Genomic DNA, 18,302 nt, shown 5'->3' on the forward strand with positions numbered 1-18,302 from the left:
CAAGAGTCATTTCACAGATATTGAGGGGAGTTAGACATTCCTAAGCCACTGTGAATATTTCCTTACTTCTTTCCCTTAGTGGTGTATTTTGCTAGAGAAAGTTACACTGGGCAGCCAGGAATTGCTTGAATTCTAATTGTAACATTGCTTTATCTTACGTACACTGATGCTCTTGAAAAATGGTTAGGTAAAATTCCCAGTTATTTATGGCTACCCAGAATATTTCTCCCAAACTAGGTCCTTGAAAACATTCATTTTATGATGCGTGCAGATTCTGTGGTAGGGAGGTCAGAGGGATACAAGGGATGCCTGTTTGCTCCCTGGAGTCAGAGGCTGTGGCTGGGTGGGCTTGGAACTCTTTATATTTTTTATTTTAACTCTTGGTAATTTAAAAGGTGATTTCACATTTTTTTTTTACATAAAAGGAGAGTAAGGCGTGTGTGTGTGTGTGTGTGTGTGTGTGTGTGTGTGTGTGTGTGTGTATACAAACATTGTTTTCAAACCCAAAAATGCAACTACTGAAAGATCATAAAGTTAAGAGCCATGGCTGACAGTAGAGGCTTTGTCATTTTCTGTGACTGTGGAATGGAATTGTTGAGCCCTGAAATGAGCCAATGTACAGAGTCCTGTCTGAAATGGTTGATGGAGGAAGGGTAGAACATCTCAGGTCTCTGTATTTGTATCTTGACTTCATTTAAATACTGCCCCTTTCTAAATACCTAGTATACCACTGAGAACAACTTGTTTCATTTTTATTTTTAGTATTTTTATACTTTTATTTATTCTTTGGCAATTTCATAGATGTATGTACTGCATTTTGAACAAAATCTCCAGCCATCCTGCCTCCAGCTCCTCCTGGACCTCTTCCCAATACATCTCCTTCCCTCATTCCCAACTCCATGTCTTTTCTCTTTACTGAGTCTAATTAGAGCTGACCGTATGTCCACAGGTGTGGGGCCATACACAGGATCATTGGCACTGACCACAGGCACACCCCCACAAAAAAATTAGTCTCCTTTCTCCAATAGCCATCATTTGCCAATAGCTCTTCTACTAGGGTTGGGATCTCATGAGCCTCTCTCCTATCCATGGTGAAATGCTGATTGCTTGAGGTTGTGTGGATTCCATGCTGATAACCACAGCTGCTGTGAGTTCACAGTGGCAAAGGCCACATCATGACGTCGTGTCCAGAGGACACTGATTCCTATCTAGCTTTTTCTTCTCTTTGAACAAAAGCAAATTTATGAAAAATTAACGAACTTTTATCATACATTTTAGAGAAAAATCATACCTCATCCTATTATAATTATTTTCATCCCCCCCCCTTTTTTTTTTACTACATCTGCGATTGTTAGATATACTTAACACATGCTTTTCTGGGTATTGCCATTTTTCTTTGACAGATGGCAAAGAGAATACATTATGTAGAGCACAGGCTTTAACACTTTGTAAAGTTCATTTAAATCATGACTTATGAGACATAAACACCTTTTGTACTTAATATGCACAAAGCTTGATTTCATAGACTGGAAGTTACCAGCAATGTCAAAAGCAACAACAGTGAAAGTCTATTCCACGAGGTGGGCAAGAGGATTGAAGGAGGAAATCCACTAACAGTGTGCAGGAAGGGCTCAGAGAATAGTGCCTTTAGTAATCAGTATCTTCCTCAGATTTTGCTGGTTCTTCATCTGTCACTAAAATGTTTATATGTTTCTGATGCTGCCTTGAGAGACCAGGAAACAATGGTTAAATAAATCCAAAGAGGTGAATGGCACCAGACTACAGACTTCTTCCAAAAGCACTCACAGGCTCTGAAATCCAACAGCCCTGTCCTGGATGTGCTCTGTGGACTCACTACTAGTGATATTTGTCAATTCACATTTTGTATTGCTTCCTGAAGATTTGAGTTTCCATTCTGTACAATTGCTCTTTAGCATTCATACCAATAACTATGATAAAGGCTTGAATATCATTTCCCAACCAAATGAGCTATTTAGCATGGAATGGCTATGGAGAGAGGAAGAGTCAGTTTTCCTTAAAGGTGCAGCCTCCTGTGTGTCGACCACTCTCCAGTGAAAACTACATACCCAAGAAAATATGGATAGCAGAAACTGTACTTGCTGGGGAAAAAAAGACACCAAGTTGGCTAGCAAAGGGAAATCTAGGAGGAAGTAGGGGAAGAGGTGAATATGATCAAAAGGCATTGTGGGAAGTTCTCAAAGAACTAATAAAAATGAGGTGGGGAGAGAGAGAGAGAGAGAGAGAGAGAGAGAGAGAGAGAGAGAGAGAGAGAGAGGAGGGAGACAGGAGGAGGGGTTAGTCTTTTCCAGAGGGATAAAAATAACAAAGACCAATTCCAATATGATCTGAACATTAGATGTTTCTGGAAATGATATTAACTTTTTCATGTTTGAGAACTAAAAACTCATCTTCATAAATGGCTACATAATTCATAATCCCAAATATAAGAAGTTCAGGAAGAGCAGAAACCATGGCGATAGTAAAATGATCAGTGACTACTTGAGGTTATTGGAAAAAGGACTATGGTGACTCCAGAGGACTTTCAGCCCAATTGAGCCACCCTATATGAAACAGGGTGGGCACATGTTCTTACATGTCAAAAGCTATACACTCTGAAGTACCAAGAGCAGTATTCAACACAAACTTGGGGCATTGGCTTCCATCTTTGTGAGGTGCTTGTGGTTGTGAATATGTGTGCACGTGTGTACACAGCAGGATTGGGAAATCCTTGTGCCTTTGGCTCAGTTTTGCTGTGAACTCAACACAATTCTTGAAAATGAAAAATAAAGATTATAGAAAGGTATACCAGGTGAATCTCTTTACCCTATAATATGGAAAATACAAGCTTACCACTCAACACAGAGCTTCATTTGAAGAAACCTGGTAATGAATCAAGGGCTCAGCTAGTGGTTTGATTCCAATAAGGACAACCCTGCTGAGAGGTCTGTGAGAGCTTCACAGAGGAAAGCCAATTAATCTCCCTCTCCAGGTGATGGTTGCAGTTTAGGATGCAATAAAATGCTAGTCGAGGAGAAGATAGCCAAGAAAAACTGAGCTGCCCTGGTTATGCTATGCTAAGAGGTACTCATGAATAAACCTTACTTGGTAACCCCATTTGACTTGATGAGGACATATCTCATCTGGATCCTGGGTTTGGACCATTCTGTGTAGGCGAAATTCTAAACAGTCTTAGTAAATAAGAAACACAGGGCCAAATACAGAGATAAATAGCCAAAGAGATCAGAGAGTCACGACTACCTTATCTTACCACCTCGCCGTCATCGCTTTCCCAGAGAGAGTTTCTTTCTGCCTGACTTGTGTTTTATTGCTTTCCTATTCTGCCTTCTCATTGGCTCTAAACCCAACCATATGACTTCCTCATCACTGCCTGTCTATACAGACCTCCAGTTCTTTATGGTTGGTACTGGGATTAAAGGCTCGCCTCACCACACTTGGCTGTGTCCTTGACCACACAGAGACTCTGCCTGCCATGTGATCGGATTAAGGGTGGGCGTAGGCTACCACCACCTAACTGTTGTTCCTGGCTCACTATGACCTCTGATCTCCAGGCAAACTTTATTTATTAACATACAAATAAATTCACATTTCAGCACAAATAAAATATCACCATAATTCTGCCTTTCAGAGAAAGAATTAACTAACCAGGGGGATTTCTGATAAAAGGTTGAGAAAATGTTCAGAGAACTGGACACACACAGCCCACAGAAAAGAAGACCCAAGAGGGACATAATATCTATTTTACCCTTGTAAAGAGGTATTATACAGATGAAGGAGGTCAATTATTTTCATTAGTCAATGGGGACAAAACAAGAAGTAATAGACATAGTGTACAGTAGTCGGATCTAGGTTAAATGTTTGGAAGAATTTAACACCAGCAGATGTTAGAGATGGCTAGGGACAAAGTGTGGGATTGAGTAGGCACCTTTTCTAGAGATGGCTGATGTTGAATTTAATGCCTTGATTAAGTGGGGTTTTAAACCAAATCTTCTCTGATGACTGTAGCCTGATGTGTCACTTGATTTTTTTTTTCACTCCACTTTCCTTGTTGTGGGGATCCACGTGAACGTGAACAGATCTATATGTCTGAGGGTTTCCCTATTGTACATCTTTACATTGTAGTGTCAAGAGAAGGAATGCTTCTTGAACACATGTCAAAATACATTTATTACATCTGTTATTAAAGAGTTCAGTGTACTGCTTCATGATTCATGGAATGCACAGCTTCCATCAGACTCTGAAGTGTTTTCCAGAAACATAACACTCAGTATTGTCTAAACAAGCACATGACAAGAACATGGAAACATGCTCTTTAGGAATGAAATCTTTTTACTGGTGATTCTCTCTCTCTCTCCCTCCCTCCCTCCCTCTGTCCCCCCTCTTTTTCTTCCTGTTTCAGCCAGGCTGTAGAAAACCCTTCACACCTGGAACCAACGTACATACATCCCCAAACACTTACCCCCTACTGAAGCTTATTGGAATTTTATCTACCTAAAGATTGGACAAGCTTACCTCATTATTTCTCTACTCTCTCATTGGCCACAAAGTTTCTAGCCCTTGATACATCTTTTCATTGAGCCATTAGGTGAAGTTGCAGTAATGAAAGCTTTGTAATGACTCATTTAACTCTGCCCTGGAAGCACCCTGCATATTACCTCAGCAGCACACCGAATCCATCTAGAAACCCATAGACCCGGATGGTGCCATTCCAGACAGAACTCCTCTCCAAATTTCTGGTGGTATGCCACATTCTTCTAACTTCTCGTGATCCTGATGAATATAAATCCACCCTCTAGTATGAAAGCAGCAAAATGGCCTGAAAAGTTCTTGTAATTTGTTATCTAGTTGTATTTACCTCAATGCTTTGAACTGCCAATTGTTCATTAAACTAAGGTAAATTAGAGTTAGCCATAAGAGAGGAAAGAACTTTCCTGCATACAGATCAGAGCAGGTTATTTTTTTTTTGAAAAATAGCCTATTTTAAAATACTTCTGAAATTTCAGATAGATAGTGCAAAGGTAAACGTGCTCATAGCTCCTGATGCAATTCTCGGCCCCTGCTTCCATGCCCTTGTGCTGAGAGGCAGATGCAATCATGTCTCCTTAGGGGACTTCAACCTGTTTTCTACTCCCAAAGCAGATTCCCTAAACTCAAAGGATTCCAGTGTAAAAGATTAGAACTACATAAATTTAGGTGAGGACCACAGGCCAGAAGTAGAATGATTTTATATTTAAAGGAACACACATGAAATGTTATTTGAACCACACTAGTCCCAAATATAAGAAAAGACAGAAGCTTATTTCAAAGTTTTAAAGCAGGATTTCAACTCTGTTGAATGGTTACTATAGGCCAAGCTTAGAAAGAAAACATCTCAGGTCATAGGGAGGGAACTGTACATATATCTTTCTACTGATAATTTCTTTCAAGAGTTTTAATGTACACAATTTATCTCCACATATTTTTACCACATTATTTAATTTGTGTAATGAATTTTCTTTGTGTAATTTCATTAAAATTTTTTTCTATTGAAAAACTGTGTGAGTGTAGTGGGGAGGTATAACATGGAACTATTGCTTAAATATGGTTTGTCACTAACAAAACTCATGTGGAAGCTTGGTCCTCTATATAGTCTGGGGCCCTTTAGGAGGCGTGACTTTGGAGTCCATTCTCACGAAGGGACAGAGATGCTGTTACCATATGGATGGCTAAGTTGTCTTGAGTGCAGGTTTTGAAACTACTTAGCCTGTTCTGTCTCCTTCCTTCTTCTAGGAGAGAGGGGTCACGTGCCTCCTTCTTCCTTTTATCCTGGCATGATCAGACATGGGACAGCCTGGGCTGGAAATTGAACCTGAGTCCTCGAGAACATCAGTCAGTGCTCTTAAATGGGAGCCATCTCCCTCCTCTTCTTAAGAGGTCATGTACGAAGGCAAGAAGCACTGCCTCCTTCGGGCCGTATAGCCCAGGGTCACAGGCTGATACCACTACAATGAGGTCCATGAGGCCCATGACAGAAACCAGTAAGATGCAGGAACCGTGCTTTTGGATTTCCTTGTCTGCTGAACTGTAAGGAAAAAAAAAAAAAAAAACAACCTCTTTTCTTCAGAAACCGCCGAGTTTTGAATAGCCTGCTCCATAATGGAGAAGGGATGGGAGCTCCTGGCGTGAAGAGCACTGTGATAGGAGCTGGGAGAACTGGGCCTTTGCAATTTCATGTGGAAAAAAAAAATCTGTTTATTCTAGTCCTGTTTGTACCATGCTGCTCCTGGGGACCTCTGTCTCCCTGTTGGAATGTTTCTATTTTAATACGGTTTGGCTAGTTTATCCTACCTAGCTCTGGTTATTTTTCTTTCGATAACAAAACATCTTTCCTGTTTTTTTGTTTTTCTGTTTGTTTGTTTATTTGTCTGTTCATCTTTTTACTTCCTGTCCTGTGTGTTTGTAAAGTCACCAGCCTCATTGTTGCCTCTAACTGTAGTTAAGCAATTGCATCACTGTGAATGCTTGGTTGGAGGTTGGGTGGGGATGGGGTGGGGGGTAGGGATGGGATGGGGGTTGTTGCCGTCCAGGTAGTGTGTATAAACCTCAAGTGAACCTCAAGATGTGTGAGAAGCTTCCAGAGAATCCTGGGAGGCACAGCCTTGTGAAGAGGAGCAGGAGCATTCTCGAATTCTCAAGACACTGGGTACCGAGGCCTGATAAAGGAGGGTCCCCACACAGAGCTTTTCCTGGCCCCTCTGAGTTCACTGTATGGTGCGCAGGGAGAGTAGAGTGTGAGTTGGAGATTTAGGTGCAGAAACAAGGGTACCTGTGGTCCTGGTGTGTGGAGCCCCTGCATTAGCCAGCCTCAAGGCAGACAAAGACTATTGTGTACTTATGGCTTCTTTTTTTCTAGGAGAAAAACTTAGTAAGCATTTTTGACACATGGATGAAGTGTGCCTGTATAGCAGCTGGAATGACACAAAAGACCCTAATAGCTCTGGCAGGTTTTTTAGACGATTTTGCACACTGCCATCCTCCCTCATCCCCTAGAATATTTGCTTACAAACCATCACCACCGTGGGTGATGTTCCCATGGGGCTACTTTAGTAAGGAAAATACAAGAGCCAGGCAACTTCTAAGGATGCAGCCCTTGAAGGATGTACTTTGTTCTTCCCACATGTATATGCCTCTGAACATCCAAATGCCACACAGACAAGAGAGATTTCTTCCCAGTTCAGATGGGGAAATTATTTAGGGTACAAAAATATCAGCCCTCTGAATCTCGCATGCTAACTTCAATCGGCGCCCCTCTGTGGACAGCCAAGGTGGTGAGGCATAGAAGAGGCAGTGCACCACTGCATTTAAATATGAATTAACGCACTGGCATTCTGACACTCAGAGAAGCACGTTTCCCTGCTGTGTATCTGTGGCTTGTACATTTTGTAAATGCACCAGGTGAAGCACCAGCACACTCCCTAGCTTCTCGTGCATTTGTTGTCTTCCTTGTCTGTGTTTTAGATACCAGGGATATGAAAGGTAGGTAGGCTTGTGTGTGTTCGATGTTTACTGTTTGCAAATAAAGTGCAAATTGAACATGCCATTTCTCCGTCAGCCGTGATGGAAATGCTTGATGTCAGAATGTGTTTCTCTGCAAGGGACCGTCTTTGTGTTTCCCCTCACACCATCTTTTTGCTTTTAGTGCTGCTAGGGGGAGAGGATGGGGGCAAGAGGGAAATGCCTGGTGTGAAACCCGAGAAGTGCAGCATCCCGATGGCAACTTTCTTCTCCAGCACGATCTAGGAACAAGCCACAGGAACATTACTTTAAACGGATCCATAACAGAGTTCTAAGAGGAAAGAAATTAGCTCTCTCTGTTCTTCTGTGGCGAAAATCACAACTTCAGCTTGTATTTCAGGAGGGATATTTTCCCTGTCAGTCCCGGGGACTTAAAAGTAAAGTGGAAATCAATCTCAGATGGATTATCTGTGTGATATAAACATGTGGGCATAAAATGTATAGAGACTACATATGGCAGGCCCATCTGATATAAACAAGTGGGGCTGAGAAATATACATACATGCCATGATTGATTTGTTAGCTGCGTGTGTGAATGGAGCTGAAAGCCCGAATGGAAGCATGACCCGCGATAAGCAAATGCATATAAATACACAATAAACCCAGATAACACGAGAATCACATCAATTAGAACAATTGTGACAACTTCTAGTCATCACGAGGTATTGTTTCCGATGCCTCTTTCAAACAGGAAAAGCTTCCAATTGTTCTTAAATCCATTGCTAACTGGTTCTACATTTGTGGATGCCGGACATGGTAAAGCGTTTGTCCCTCATTCGTATTCAGCTGAGGACATAGAGCTGCAAAGTCAGCAAGGAAAGTTTCAGGTGGCCTTCTGCTGGACTGGGGACAGGTTGCATGGTGCCTTATCAGTACAACCCTCCTTCTGTTTCATTATTGAAAAATACATATTTTATAAAGCCTCCCCAAGAACAAAAGCCCACATATTAACACTTTAAACAACTGCCGTGTGAAGTCTACCAGCTAAAGAATGCACATCCATTGTTGGTACCTTAGTCAATCAATTTCAATGCCTTGGTGTCTACCTGGACTGAGAAGAAATTCATAGGGGCATTTTCAAATGCACCAGGGTAAAGGGTTACTGGAAATCCACTTTCCTGAGATATGGGATTGTGTTGTTCATGCACAAGGCACACTTGGAGCATGAAGAAACTGGTTTTCCTGTCCTGTGAAAAGGGAACCTGGCTCTTGTGGCACCTATGTGCATCTTCTCCTGGCTTTTCCTTCTTCACTGTGTCTACAGAGTTGGGAGACACCCGCTCTACAAGCCATGCTGCTGCAGGCAGGGGGACTGCTGGCTTCTGTTCTATCTTCACTTTTCTGGGGTGCTTACCACTGAACTTCGACAGTCATGAGTCCTAAATGAAGAAGTTCCTGCATCTGCCTCCCTTACAAGGCTGCTGACTTGGCTACAGAAGCATACTGAAGGGGTCTTCTGTGACCCATATGTTGTCTTTGCCTCAGGATGCCAACCACATGCAAAGTGTGCATACACAGAGAGACTGCACGGTGGAAACCATTTCAGAATGTACTAGTCTTTGCTTCAACCCCAAATTCCAGGCATATCACAGATACCAGAAGTTATCATAGGAGATATGTCACCACCCAGAAGTTATAACTGGTTGTTGGGAGAGCATGAACAAATCCAGTGAACATGTGACCTCACCTTCTTGAAAGTAAATATGTATGCCTCCTGCACTCTCAGTGCTCATGGCTCCATGATTCCTCCAGCCATACCATCAGCCATTGTGCTCCAGGGTCACTGTCCACACATGACTATTTTCTCTCTACAACTTGCTTTTAAATCTTGTCCAGTCCGGTTTCCTATTATTCTTCTTTGACTAATTTATACATTCTGGTTGAATATCAATGTTAATGTAGCTTTGGGGGGTGGGGTAAATCCTCATACACCTTACCTCCACGTTTGAAACTGGAGAGCTGATATTTAAACTAAGCTTTTATAAAAGATGTGATTAGATAATTTCTTATGAAACTGTAGGCCTAACAACACAACTAAACAGGGACATATTCTGACACGTGACTCAGAATCAGCTGATTATCTGTCCTTAGTGCAGAGTGACAGTGCTAATGATCTCTAACATCAGCCACAGATGTGTTCTTTCTTGTTCTCATTGGTCCCCTTCCACATATTCTCAGCCTATGCTAGTAGGACAAGAGGTCTCCTTGGAGGCTGTATAATTCCCAGATCTTGGGTTAGCTCATCTATCAGGCAAGCAAGGGCTGGTCTAGGTTATGAAATGTAAGCCCTCCTCTGACTCCAGCCATCTGACTGTATCCAGTCAGGGTTACCATGTGTCTTATAGACACACAGATTGGAATGGATAGAATTTTATTGGAGTAGTTTAATTTCTTTCTAGAGGGAAACACTCTAGCTTTATGGCAGCAAAGATAAAGGTTCCTTACTGTTTACATTAAAAGGCGATATCCACCCAGAGCTTATCAACTCTTACAAAACTGACTGAGCAGTTTGAAGTGAGATGTAGACACCTCACTTCCAGTAGGAGAACATTGCTCTGGGCCCAGTTCTCTCAATGGAGGAAATGGGTTTCGTGTAGAATTATAGCAAAAGACCAAATTAATCTCTGCCATGACTGTTGTGAGATTGGCCCGGAAAGAAATCTCTTGCAGTAAGGAGAGGTCATGGAAAACTTGGTGAAATAGGGGAAGATTGGCAGATTGGATACAAAGCAAAGAAGACAGGGGATGTACCTAGGCACCCAAACAGAGACAGGGCTCTGGGAGAGCATCACTCATCCAGGGATGGAGATGTGATCTTATCGTAAGTCTGGGGAACTGCAGTGGACGGTAAGACATAGAGCCTTGGATCAGGACCATTGAAATATGGAAAGCCATAGGTGGTTGGGCTCACACATTTCCTGTTGGAGCAATAGTCTGAGCTTCTCAGTACCTGCCTCTCAGAGAGACTTTGCAAGAGGTAGTGGTCCTGGGATAAATGTCAAGGAGGAATGGATACTAATTTTGTACATCTCTGCTGACAATGGAAGTAACTCATTTACTCATTTATGCTGAGAATCAATAAGGAATCTTACCTGACAATTTTATGTCTCAAAGCTAGAAAGGAGAACTATGTCATCATTTCTTTGCAAATGATTACACAAATAAGCCTCTTAGCCTGTAGAGTTTAAAGAGCCAAAGTTCTTAGCAAACTATTCATTTGCAGTACTTGGAAGCTTCTCTGATGACCAGTGGAGGGAGAGATGAAAAGAAAATCTGCTGGCTGCAACGCTTTCAAGCAGATCCACATTTTCAGTACCCAGGTTGGATACACAGGCATCTCTAGATGGGTTCTTGGGAAACAAATGGGAGATAGCACAAGGTGCTTAAATTTCCACACACAGAAGAGCTTGGGGTATTTATGGAATGAGATTAATAGCCTCGTCTCCCTTGTGGGATTATGAGGTTTGAATGACAATTTGTGTGTATTTTACTCACCACAGTGTCCATTCATAATAAATAGATAATACATGTTAGCAAAAAAGAGTATTGAATTTCATATACTTAAATAGTCACAATTGACTAGGCATTTATCAGAGGACAAGCACGTAGCATGAATACATGAAATTTGTTCCATTACTTGAGGTCAAGCACCCAGTAAGGCTTTTGCATTCAGATACCTCAGCTCCCTTTGACCTGAACTGTTCAGAGAAGCACTTCAACTTGTTTTAATTGGAAAACACAAATGCTACAAACCTTGTGATTCTTTGCTTACACAAATCACTGGTGTTCTATGGGACCTGGCTCCTCATTTATAAATAAAAGAGTTTGACAAGTAATATCCAAAGTCCCTTCAAAAGTTTATTATAATTGCATTATTTGGTGCATGCCACTGTAGAATGAGTAAATGATAGGAAAATAAAATTTCAATTATAACAAGGGTTTTTCAAACCCCTACATTTCAGTTCAAAACTCTAGTATAAATTAAGCTTCAGTTGTAAGCATGAAAAAAAGCACATGGACTATTTTATTTAGGTGATATTTAGAAATAGTTATTTTAAATGACTCACATAATTATAATCATTTCCAAAAAAAAAATCTACCCAAGAGAACCCTTGTATGTTACACTTTGACCTGCATTCAGGAAATTATCAGAAAAAGGAAGAACCTTTGATACAGCTGCCATTTTGGAAGATAACTGTATCAGTTTCCACAGGTCCTAGACACTTTCACTTTGTAAACTGTGTAGGTCATAAGCCAGGAATATTCTCAAGTTAAGATGTGTTTATACCCTTTGAAAGACCTCAAAAGTCATAGGAAAGGGATCGCTGAAAGGATTCTAGAGAAACTGAAGTATATAAAATCACATCGACAGCTGTACTTAGGATAGTATAAGAATATTAATCTTGACTCTACTGTAGGATTTATTCATCATTTAGGGTACACCATTAAATGCTTAAAAAATCCTTTTCTGAAGAAGCTGAGTAGATAAATACTTCCACACACATTTAAATATTAGATTTAACATATGAAGATTAACAAATCAGGTCCATCCACATTCAGGATATAAAAATCTATTTTCTTGGGTTGTTCTTATATTCAGTCTATATACATTAAGATACACATTGTTATTTAAGTTTCATAGTTTGAGTAATTAATTTCTTTTTTTTTTAGTAAATGCTCAAGATATAATTTGCCATTTTAAAAGCTACCTCATAGTTTTCCTTCCATGATGTATGTTACATGAAACCTCAAGAATTAGTGCCCACTGGGTCAAGCACAACCTTGACCTCAGATATTAAATCCTCTGTCCATAGAGTCTAATTAAGATGAGCAAAAGACAGAGACCACAGCAATGGAACCAATGAAAGAACAATATCGAGAAGTAAGATGCAGAAAATTATTGTTCTGGAAATTAAAATTGCTTTAAATGACTCTTTAAAAACTTATCAAGTTAAATGTTGTGCTGTTGAACTCCTGAAAAAGACATTAATAGGGCGCTCTCCCTGGTTTTTCAGTTTTAAAATAGCATCATCTAAATTTCTTAGGTTGAAGACCAGATGTGCTGACATCAGCCAACAGAGCACAGGGTGTGACAAACATTCTGGATGCAGGAAGGTGTCAGCAGCAAGACCTTACTCCAAGGCCATGTGTTTAAAGGACTCTTATAGGTGTAGCTAGCTGTGTGTTTCAGTGGTAGAGTGCTTCCCTGGTATATGGGAAAACCTAAGTTCAATCTCCAGTACTGAAAAAAAGAGAGGGGTGGAAGCAGTGGGGGAATAGTAGTACAGTTAAAACAAGATCATCGCCTTTGAAATTATAAGAGGAAAACTTAATTAAGTGACCTATTACACCTTGTTAAAAGTTCACTTTGTTAAAAGAGAGAAAAACAAATGGAAACCATAAATAAAAATAAAATGTCACAGTAACAGAAAGGGACCAAGTACATCACTCGGGAAATGAGAGGGACATAGATCAGTGTTTCCTGTTATTGTCAGGCTCAGTGCATTTGAAAATGCAAAATGGCAAGCCAGGTGGTGGTGGTGTATGCCTTTAATCCCAGCACTCGGGAGGCAGAACCAGGCAGATCTCTGTGAGCTCGAGGCTAGCCTGGGCTACAGAGTGAGTTCCAGGAAAGGCACAAAGCTACACAGAGAAACCCTGTCTCAAAAAACAAAAAAACAAAAAAAAAAAAAAAAAAAAGAAAGAAAGAAAGAAAAGAAAATGCAAATGGCAGATAACCAAATTGAGAGGCACATTAAAATATTTCTAACATATTCACCAGAGAACATAATGCTTATGAAAGTTTATCCTAGAATTATGTGCTACATATCACATAACTGGAGAGCTTTGGGGACTCAGGGAACAGGTGAATGAGAATCTGTTATCAGGGAGACAACTAGACACATCTTTATAAGTCTTTAACAGGTCAGATCTGACAGAAATAATGCTAATGTAATGTCCAAATCACCCAGGGGTGTGTAACAGAAATTATATTACACATTCCATGTGCGTGGTGAGAGTGTAATATGGTTACACCAGAAACAAAGTAAAAGTCAATATTGTTTACACAGAAAGGTCTCACAGGCCTCTTACAATGGTGCAGTGAAATTAGATATCAATGGCTGAAATGTCAACAAGAATAAAAACATACCTTTAAAAAAATAAAAAGGCATAGATAACACATGCCAAATGGTAGGGGAAGTGGTCTTTATGGATATTTAATAAATCATTTACTTCACTCTACATACTAAAATATATAGAGTACTGTCACCATTCTATTCATACATAAATTTAGATTATAACACATGTGTTGATACCAAAGAACAAAAATAACAACAAATGGAACACAATTAATCACAACATTAAGAACATAAGAGGTAAAACAGGGACTACAGAAAAATAAATTACTAGGATAAAATAAAACTGATAGATATTACTCATAGGATCTAATCTCTTGAAGCATAAACCAAAGTGAGGACATGCCACCAGATTCAAAATCAAATTTGTGAAAGTAAAATGTACCATTTTGTTAATGATTTAAAAAATTTTAATTAAATGATAAGATTGTCTACACAAGTATGTCTTCTTGTATACTTTATTTCTGGAGTGCTTTTCGTTTGTTTTTTTCAAGACAGGGTTTGTCTGTGTAGTTTTGGTGCCTGTCCTGGATCTCATGCTGTAGACCAGGATAGCCTCAAACTCACAGAGATCTATCTGGCTCTGCCTCCTGAGTGCTGGGATTAAAGGTATGTGCTACCACCACCTGACTGGTTTTTTTTTATTATTATTAATGTATCTTGCTGTCCTGGGATGAGCATTACATTTTAATTATTACAATTTTTAAGATAATTAAGTAGAGAAGCTGCTTTAGCCTCTTTCATTTCCTTGCTGGTCCTAAATGGGTTTCGCCATTCTTATGCTTTTATTATTTTAGCATAATCTTTTATTATTATAAATTTTACTAATGTGTTCATGTGTTTTTTGACCTCAGTATTAGTTACAATTTTTCAATCAAACTTAGGGTATGTACACTGCACTTTTTGCAGCTATTCAATTTTCTAAAATTTTGATGGATTCTTTTAAAAAAATTTATTATTTTATTTTTAGGATTTTTTATATTTTTTTACTATGAAGATTTTATTTTCTTCCAATGTTTTTAATGCAAAAACTATTTCTTATCATATTTAATTTTATAGGTAGTCAAAAATGTTAGTGTTAGAAATTGATTAAAATTTTAATTTTTCTTGGATTTCATTCAAAAGATCAGCATGCATTAAAACTTAAATTTAATAAAGCAACCTGTAATAAAACTTCAGAAAGTTATATAGTAAATGATATTGTTAATAAATCACAATGAATTCTTGAGAAAATGCTCAGGTTTCATCAGGCAGAAAAGAGAAGCAAAAGGATAACAGAAAGCAATAACTTTTGGGGGTTGATACCTGTATATCAGTATTTACCTTAGTAATACTTACTTGGCTATAGATGTCAATCAGAAGATAAAAATTTGCACTGTGAATTTTTAAAAAAGGATCCAACATTATACTATCTGCAAGAAACTCACTTCAGATACAAAAGTATATGTAAAGCAGTGTGAATTAACTGAATTTAAAAGACAGTATGCAAGTATTATTTTGATAAAAACAAGTGTGACTAAAACAATAAAAGGTAAATTAGACCTCAGGGCAAAGAGAAAATTGCCCGATAAAAAAAGGATCCAGGATCTGGAGAAATGGCTCAGTGGTTTAGAGTGCTAGTTGAGGTGTGAGGATTAGAATTCAGATCCCAGCACCTAGGTAACAAGCCAGATGGGGTCCTATACCTGCCTATAACCCTAGCACTGAGGGAGGTAGGAAGGTTTCTGGGGCTTACTGGCTGCCACCTTTATTGAAAAACTGCAAGTTCTAGCTTCAGAGGGAGACCCTGAATCAAAGGAATAAGGTGGAGAGTTATAAAAACATTATCTGAGGCATTGCTCTGATCTCCACACACAAGCACAAGTGCCCATAGCACACCTTCACAAACATATGCACATATACTGCACACATCCATACCCCACTCACATGCATACACATATGCACATACAAAAAAACAAAGAAAGGATAAATACACAAATAAAATTTAACACTGGACACATAAGCACCAGTTACAATGCAAGCTCACTCATATGTCAGAACTGACCGAGTTACAAAAAGAAGGTAAATGCATAACTGTAACTTTAGACTTCAAAAGCTCTCTCAATAATCACTGAACCTAAAGGATAGGAAAATCTGCTTGGCTATAGAAATAATCAATAACACTATAGACTGGAAAGAACTCAGAGAATTTTTCAAGAGCTGGGCTAGATTCTGGGTCACAAACAAGTCCACTGTTTTGAAAATGAAATTATGCAGGTATGTTCTCTGACATATAATCCCCCACAGTCCTGGAAATTGCCCAGCTTCTCTGTTCATGAATACAGTTTAAAAAGAAAATTAAGAAATAGACCAAAAAATTAAAGATATCAAAATTTGTGAGGCATCAGTAGAGCAGTATTGAGATAAATATTCATAACATTAAATGCTTGCATTAGAAAAGAAAAAAGACCCCAGATTAGTAGAATCAAGAAAAGAAAGAAAACAGACAGTAAACCTTGAGAAAAGGGAGTAAGATCACAAAGCAGAAGTAAATGAAATCAACACAGAAAGTGGGAGGAAAAAATGAACTAAGAAAGTAGGCTCTGGAAACCCCCCCCCCAAAATAGAAAGACACAGAGAGCATCAACACCAGGAGGGAAATGAGTGATGTTGAGAAAGAATCTCTAGTCACCAAGAAGGGTGAGGTTAGTGTAGTTCTTGCCTAGCATGGGTAGTCCCTGAGTTCATTCCCTGGCACTGAAAACAGAAATGAAACGAGAAAAAAAAAAAGAAAGAGATAGAAAATTAAAAAGAAGAGAGAAAAGACATCAGGCACAAACTATGATGCTTTATGCTCATGGTATCAATGATGAAAAAATCCTAAGTCTTCAAAACTACAAACAAAAATCAACAAAAATAAAATAGTCACAAAGTTCTAAAGGGTTTGCATTGGTAGATTAAAGGCTCTCAGTAAAGAAATCTCTAGCACTACGTGGTTTTACTGCAGCATTCAAAACAGAAGGAATACCAATTCACTGTCTTTTTCAGAAGTTAAGTTGGAGTTCCACAGTACAATCACTTCTTTAAACTAGTATCAGTACTTAATATCAGGTACAGAAGACAAAAAGCTAACAGACCGCATCTCTCAGGAACTCAGTCATTTAGAGCCACAACAAAACATTAATGACTGGAACTCAGAAATGCACTCAAAGAATTATGTACCATGACTGAACGGCATTTCTTCCACATGTACTAAGTTGATTTGACGTACAACAAGCAATCAATGCAATCCACCACATCAATAAGTTGAAAGAAAAAGAATGATATGGTTACAGTAATTAATGCAGGAAATCACTTGACAAATACCAATATTAGCTATGATGAAAACTCAGAAATCGGGCATAGAGGGGAGCTTCAATTTGTAAGGATCAACTCTGTCCTTATGTCAATAGCTGTCATTATGCAAAATGCAAAAGTCTGACTTTTTACTCCCAGGATCAGAAATAAGGAGAGTTGACTTGTGTCACTGTTAATGAACATAATGCTGAAAGTCCTAGCTGGGCAATAAAGAGCATGAATGCATCTAAATTGGTCAAAACTCCCTCTTTCTAGGTCACATGATTTTCTAAATAACAAATAAAAATAATTTCAACAGAATTTTTCAGGAATAACAAACAAGTTCAGAAAGTTTCTAGGATACAAAGTCAACATAGGAAAACTAGTCATACTCTTATGAAATAGTAACAAATGAGTAGAAACTTTACAAACACAATATATGATTATTACAAAGAAAATGAAAAGGTTATGAACCTAGCAGGGCATATATAAAATTTCAAAGCTGAAAATTATTCGTTGCTGGTGAGTTAAATCAAAGACCTAACTAAATGAAGACATAGGCAGTATTTCATGGAATGGAAGACCTGACCTATTAGACATTAATTCTTCTCAATTCATTCTCTTTGCTTAAAGTAATTCATATCATACTCTGACAGTGGTTTCTACAAACATAGATGATTTTAATTTGTATGGAAACTCAGGGCCCTAAACCAAAGGAAATTCTTTAGAAGAACAAAATAGGAGAATATTGTTGAAGTAATTTCAGACAATAAGGTATCAATCAATACAGGGAAAGACACATAATAAAATAAAGCAGGGAAACCATAGCATGTATACCCGAATGAATTTTTGTTATTGTTTTACTTTAGAATTTTTTCGGACAATATATTTTGATTGTGTCCCCTCACCCAACTCCTCCCAGAGTCTTCCCACCTTCCTCCCCACCCAACTTCAAGTATTCTCTCTCTCTCTCTCTCTCTCTCTCTCTTTCTCTCTCTCTCTGAAATATAAAACAAAACAAACATTAAAATTAAAACATAAAGAAAAACAAAAGCAAAAAATTCCAAAACAAAACAAAATGAAACAAAAAGCCCCCCACATACACAAAACATGAAATTTGTTTTTGGCTGGCCGACTACCTGGGCATGGGGCTTGTCCTGGTGTGTAGTTGATATATCAGGTGACAGTCCATTGGGGGGAAAATGATTTTCCCTTTGCTAGTAACTGTTTTGCAAAGATAAATCCAAAACAGTTCAG

General features: G+C 38.8%; 1 long non-coding RNA gene across 7 annotated transcripts in view; it reads right to left on the reverse strand.

Moving 5' to 3' along the window:
• The window catches only part of LOC128114775 (uncharacterized), a 108,891-nt gene that overhangs the window by 68,391 nt on the left and 22,198 nt on the right, over window positions 1-18,302 (reverse strand). The gene's annotated exons all lie outside the window — the stretch shown is intronic.

Source organism: Peromyscus californicus, unplaced genomic scaffold, assembly GCF_007827085.1.
Source record: "Peromyscus californicus insignis strain IS unplaced genomic scaffold, ASM782708v3 Scaffold_19__1_contigs__length_69161282, whole genome shotgun sequence".
In the NCBI taxonomy this organism is placed as follows: domain Eukaryota; kingdom Metazoa; phylum Chordata; class Mammalia; order Rodentia; family Cricetidae; genus Peromyscus; species Peromyscus californicus.